The 6,000-nt window shown below is 41.4% G+C and overlaps 1 protein-coding gene across 8 annotated transcripts in view; it reads right to left on the reverse strand.

The window, feature by feature from the left end:
• The window catches only part of MIS18BP1 (MIS18 binding protein 1), a 67,462-nt gene extending 64,861 nt beyond the window's left edge, over positions 1 to 2,601 (reverse strand). For 6 of the 8 annotated variants that reach the window (XM_053224433.1, XM_027065658.2, XM_027065660.2 and 3 more), the window contains exon 1: positions 2,190 to 2,601. The gene's annotated coding sequence lies outside the window, so the exon portion shown is untranslated. Of the gene's footprint in view, positions 1 to 1,493; positions 1,604 to 2,089 lie in introns of all 8 variants that reach the window. The other 2 variants (XM_053224430.1, XM_027065656.2) reach the window with 2 other exon arrangements.
• Between the last annotated feature and the right edge of the window lie 3,399 nt (positions 2,602 to 6,000).

Below are 6,000 nucleotides of genomic sequence, written 5' to 3' on the forward strand. Positions count from 1 at the left end.
CCCTCCCAATTCAAGCATGTTATAGCATGGAGATGAGTGGTCAAGATTCTGAAAAACCTCAAATTCCACCCCCGTCTCCAAAAAAGACACAGAAGATTCCTAGGAGCCCCTATTTCCCATTATGTTATAAATAGCAACTCAGCAGAAGCCCAAAGAGTTGGCAACAGTTGTCTGTGGTTTCAGTGTGGCTGGTAAAAGAGAGGATGTAGAGGGAAAAAAATTACCTAGAATTTTCTGACCTATAGCTTTGCAGAACAGATACAGAAGAAAACAAGAAATCACTTGTTAGAGGCCAAACACTCAAAGCCCCATTCTCCTCCTGGTTAAAAAAGAGCAAAACAGAGAAAACAGATTATGATGCTCAGACTCTGATAGAAGAGACACATGTTAGAAGATGCGAATTCAAGTGACAGGCATTCCTAGGTTGAGGAAAACAGTATCCTGAAGGCCAAACATACTTGACCTAACAAAAGATTGCTACTAAGAAACTGTTAGTTCCTTTTTGGACTAGAGAAGGGAAGGTGAATTCTAAAACGTTATGCTTGTGCTTCACTAAGTGCTTAAAACTATTTGAAAAATCTGATCTTTGTCATTTACTCTGAATGTTGGCAAATGCTGATGTACGAAGAAAAATTTGCTATTTATTGAAATAAAGACAAGCATGGAAAATCATTAAATGAAAATCTAGCTATGAGCACTTACAACATATGTAAATATATAAGTAAGGCTAAACAACTGTTATTATCATGGATATGAATGATTCTGAATGTAACTGTTACTCTTTTTCCCAAAATTACATGAAAAGTTTTTCTAGGAATTTACTGTCGTGGTAGCAGCAGTAATTGAATTATTACTATAATGGAAAGAGTCAAAAATCCCAAAGAACACCAACCAAAACTGGGAGGTGGAGGTGGGAAAAATGAAACTAATTTTAAGTTAACTGGCAAATGATAACACTTGGGGTGGGGGGTGGGGGGACCCAGCACTTGACATATAATATAAATAACATTCAAAGAAACCAATGAATCAATTTTAAAAATGATCAACACAGAAAATGGCCAAAAGGCACGAAAGGCAATTACTAAAGAATACAAAAGGCCACCTAGGGAGTCAAATGACACTTCATTTCACTAATAAGTGAAACTAAACAAACTAAACAGTGGAAGTTCTTAAGTTCAGCAGATTGGTAAAGATTAATTTCAAAATACAGGTGTGCATGCTGTTGATCAAGAAATTCCACTTCTAAATTTTTTTCTTACAGAAACTACTACATAAGAATTCAAATATATGTAAGTAGTAATAACAGTGGATATTTACTGCATATATGTCAGACACTACATAACCTTACAGCAAATAATCTTAAGAGTTCTGAAGATGAGGAAACTAAAGCACAGGTGCCCAAGGTTCCACTGACGATTCAGAGCAGGACCTAAGTCTGACTGCCAAGCCCAAGTTCTTAAACAAGCACTATACAGGGATATTCACTGACTTACTGGAGATATTATAAATAATCTAGATCTTCACCACTATGGGATGAAATTCTGCTACATCCATACAACCGAATTCTGTATATTCAATAAAAAGATACATGCCTGTATATGTACTGACAGAATATAGTTAGGATATATTAAAAAGGAAGCAGAACAGGACGTACAATTGCATTTCAGTAAACACACACGAGCGAAAGCATAGGCGGAAATATCTGGAATCATACCAAATTGTAAACAGTGTTTAACTTTGAAGAGGAGGATGAAGGGCCCTCCATTTTCTAAATAATTTTATTAATATCCACATGTGTTTGCAACCAATGTGAAATTTAACCAGAAAAAAACATGAGCTCGATGGATCAACTGTTTCTATAGCACTGTGGATCTTGGGGTCCCAGGGCAGTGACGCACACAAATCATTCTAACGTAAAGTTTTTCTTGCTAGAAGTGATTTTAGAACAAAGGCCTACAGCGTTCACTTACAAAACGAATCTGAACGAATAGTGGTCTACTCTCTTGATAACTGCAGTAGACACGCAACAAATATGTATACAACGGATGAGTGAGTAGTCGTGAAACTCCTACCAAAGCTAAAAACTTACAGAAGTCTACGCGGACCGAGAATGTTGATGGGCTGGGACCCTCAGCGCCAGAGGCGGACCGATGGCAGGGGGCGAGGGAAGCAGAGCAAGGAGTGCATACCTTGGGTGAAGGGCCTGATAGAGCTAGAAGGCGGCAGTCCGGGCTTGGCTTCGCGTGGGGGTGGGCCGGGCGCCCCAGGGCTCGCCCTCTGGCCCAAGTCGGCTCCAGCCCCCCGTAGTCCGGCCACAGGTGACCCTCACTTCCTCAGCGAGGCTCCCTGACACAAGTTTCGGAATTCAAATTTGAAGAGCCCGCCCTCCAGCCAGCCCTGATTGGCGCGCTCCGTAATGGCGTCACCGTGCGACTCAAGAAAACTGGCGGGGGGGAGGGGAGGCGGCCCGCACCGCGTGCGCAGTGCTGTTTCCACAACAGGTGGGTAACCCCAAGCTGCCACGAGAATCGAGAGCACCGCTATAGTCTTCCGCAGAATTCTTTTCGTTTACAGAGGGCGCGCGCCACCAGCGCGTTCCGCCGCTCCTCCCGTTATGCTCTGCGACAGGAAGGCTTACGTCAGACGTCCGCTGCGTTCTTCGGCGCTACTGCGGTTTTTTAAGTTTGGCTTTTCTCGGCCACTCTTCTACCCTACTGGTTTGGTAGCCCGTGGTGTATCTTCGCGTTGCTTATCTGTGTGAAGGAACAGCTTGCCGAGTTCGTCGGAGAGCTTTTAGCCCTCCCTGGCTGCCAGATATTTGAGAACGAGAAAGAACGTTTTGTTCTTGAGAGGATAATGTACTGAATGCAAAGTTAAACTTGCCATGGGATGTTTAGTCTGAACTATTTCCCCAAGAAGTGTGATGTTTTTTGAACCTCATCTTTTCGAATCCTAAAAGTTTTAATCTTGACGACTCAGGTTGCAAAGCAGTTTGTGACAGTGTCACTTAGACTGAGCCTGCCTTAGATTGGTTGCACCCAGTGATTCTGTACTCTAACCACCGCGGAGTGTTGTGCATCTTCCGCCTCAGCGCCCTGGCAAGAAGCATTCGCTGGCTGGAAGCATCTTACAGGGCGCCTTGTTTCAGTGTTGGGGGCGGAGAAGTAGGAGCCAGAGGAGTAATGAATGTTTTCAGTCCTAAACCCCTTCCAGCTCCGATCCTGCATCTTCTCTCCATTAACTCCGCCCCGCTCCCCAACAAGTCAGAACGGGACAGGAGAGTTTATGCCTCATCTAAGAAAATTCCTTAGCATCCTAGAACCATATATCGCATTTCTCCGTTAACACCGGACTGAAATGGTTATAAAGGATTGATTTTTTAAAGTGACTTTCGCAATCCCCTCGTCTAAATCTTGTAACCACTAAGTCTTGTACACACAATATTCAGAATCCGAAATAATTAAAAACGTGCAAATGAATGCAAGTAAGGAGAAGAAACCAGTTTCGGCGAGGAGAGGAAAGCAAATTTAGATAGATAAAATGAAGTTTCTGTCTGTGCAGCATAATGAGAAAATGGCTGGACATGAATTTGTACCAGATTTCTGGGAAAAGCTACACTTAAGATACCTGTTAAATGACATGTATGAAAGTGTATGAAATGCATTTTGTGTGACAGAGAGACTTTGAGGGGATAGGCATTCATATTCCAAAGCATCAGAAATAGAAGTATAAAAGGTTTTTATGCCTGATATGGAGATGGCCATGTCTCACACATTCAGCCAGAATAGGAACCTTGAAATATTAAGAGTAGACTCTCAGAAATATACACTTTCATTTTTTTAATTAGTCATTTTTCTTTTGAGGAGTAGCTAGTGCGTACCAGACTCCAGGGTGAACAGCAACAGGGATTTATATAAGCATGACTAATGATTTTACAAACAAAACTGGAGAAAACAGTTTGTGGATAACAAAGTGTGATGACAAGGCATACAGGCCAAGGGACAATGTTCATCTGTCCACTGGGACATCAACATACTGCCCTGGTTGGGCCCTCCTTTAAGTTTCTGTCAAGAGGGGAGAGCTTCTCCAAGTCACAGCCAGCCACCTGGGACAATCTGTCCAGGCTTAAGTCTGTTATTCATGGAAACAAATGCAGACCCACTTAGGGTCCGAGGGACAGACACAGGAGGAAGGGAATGAAAACCACACACTGTGTGGGAGCTGCTGCCAAAACATCTGGGTCTGCTTAGCCTGAAAGAATATTCCCAGGACCATGGTAAGTTCCAGCAGGGAACAATCAGTACAATTAACCATATGGCATTTTGGGGATAATTAGAAAAAAGATGCTCTTTCTTTAAGGCTGAATATTCTCAACAAGGGGTGATTTTGCATACCCCCTCCCCCACCTCGGGGGGGGGGACATTTGGCAATGTCTGGAGACATGTAAATCATAAATGTCACAATTGAGAGGAGTGCTACTGGCATCTAGTGAGTAGAGGACAGGAATGCTACTAAACATCCTACGATGTGCAGGACAGCCCCTCCACTACAAAGAATTATCTAGTTTAAAATGTTGATAGTGCCAAGGGTTGAGAAATCCTACACTTGTCAGATATAGCCCTATCCTACACTTGTAAGAAGTTTAGACTCTTCTCACTCTCTCAGCTGTGTTCCCTTTTGTAAGGTGCAACTATAGAATACTAAGTTACTGCTATGTCGGGGCCTGGAGGAGAGATGAGGATGCAGTCAAAAGAGAGGTTATCCAGGCTGTGTGAGAGGAGGACCCTTCAGTGGAAAAAACTTCCAGAGATTGCTATGTGATAGAGTCAATATTACAAACATATCATTAAAAAATTGTAATAAGTGCTGTCGAGATATATCAGGACAGATCCTGCAAGAAGCTGATGGTACGATGGATTTAGGAGTACATGAGATTTATTGGGAGATAATACCTGTGAGGCTTAAGGGAGAGTGAGAAGGATTGGGCCTGATAAATCTTCAGACTTTGATGCAGATGTGACATTTGTGAAAGAAAAAGGGAGAAGGAAGCAGAATTGGACAGAGGGAGCCTAAGCTTGCAATGCATATTTGACAAAGTATTGGCTAACCCAATAGGGAGACTTGGGGTAACCCATCAGAGGTGTCTTGAAATGGGCAGATCCTGGAATCCATTATTGTGGAGGCTGCCTGGGAAAAAGATGGCCTTGACTCAAAGGCTTAATAAACAATTTTTTAGGGGTACCTGGCTGGCTCAGTTGGGAAAGCTTGCCACTCTTGAGCTCAGGGTTGTGAATGCAAGCCACTTTGGATGTAGTGATTACTCTAAAATCTTAAAAAAAAATTTGATTAATTTTTTTGGATTGAGATATAATTGATATATAGCATTATATTAGTGTCAGATGTACAACATAATGATTTGATATATGTATATATTGGAAAATGATCACAATATGTCTGGTTAACATCCATCAGTACACAGTTGCATTTTTTTCTTGTCATGAGAAATTTTAAGATCTACTCTATTACCAACTTTCAAATATAGAATAAGTATTATTAACTACAGTCACCATGATGTACATTTCATCCTTAGGACTTATTTATCTTATAACTGGAAGTTTGTACCTTTTGACCACCTTTGCCCATTTTACACATCCCCACCCCTGCCTCTGGTAACTACCAATCTGTTCTCCATACCTATGAGTTTGTTTTTATTTTGTTTTGTTTTTAAATTTCATGTTAAAATAAAATCATATAGTTTTTGTGTTTCTTTGCCTGGGTTATTTTACTTAGCATAATGCCCTCAAGGTCCATCCATGTTGCTCCAAATGACAGGATTTTCCTCTTTTCAGTTGGTTAATTGTCCAACTTCAGGTCATATACCTACCACATCTTCTTATTTTGTTTTGTTTTTAAATTTCATATTAAAATAAAATCATAAAGTTTTTGTCTTTCTCTGCCTGGCCATTCTTACTTACCATAATGCCCTCAAGGTCCATCCAT

This window comes from Acinonyx jubatus, chromosome B3, assembly GCF_027475565.1.
Source record: "Acinonyx jubatus isolate Ajub_Pintada_27869175 chromosome B3, VMU_Ajub_asm_v1.0, whole genome shotgun sequence".
Classification (NCBI taxonomy): domain Eukaryota; kingdom Metazoa; phylum Chordata; class Mammalia; order Carnivora; family Felidae; genus Acinonyx; species Acinonyx jubatus.